Source organism: Acanthisitta chloris, unplaced genomic scaffold, assembly GCF_000695815.1.
Source record: "Acanthisitta chloris isolate BGI_N310 unplaced genomic scaffold, ASM69581v1 scaffold8315, whole genome shotgun sequence".
NCBI classification, from domain to species: Eukaryota; Metazoa; Chordata; class Aves; order Passeriformes; family Acanthisittidae; genus Acanthisitta; species Acanthisitta chloris.
In genome coordinates, this window is record NW_008673170.1 from 103,421 (window position 1) to 103,634 (window position 214).

Here is a 214-nt window from a genome sequence, read left to right on the forward strand (position 1 = left end):
ACAGGCACAGGGTTTTAGGAACTCTAAAACATTGTCTTTTTACCCCCTGCTTTCTATTGCACAGAAAGGCTAGAGAATATGTTTCTCAACACTCACCTATCTGATTATGCAACAATAAATCACTTTTTCTCCCTTAAGCTAATGCTAAAAACCTGTTTATAGTAGTTAAACATAAGAGTGACAGGTTCTGCTGCTAGAGCATTTTTGCTGTTGC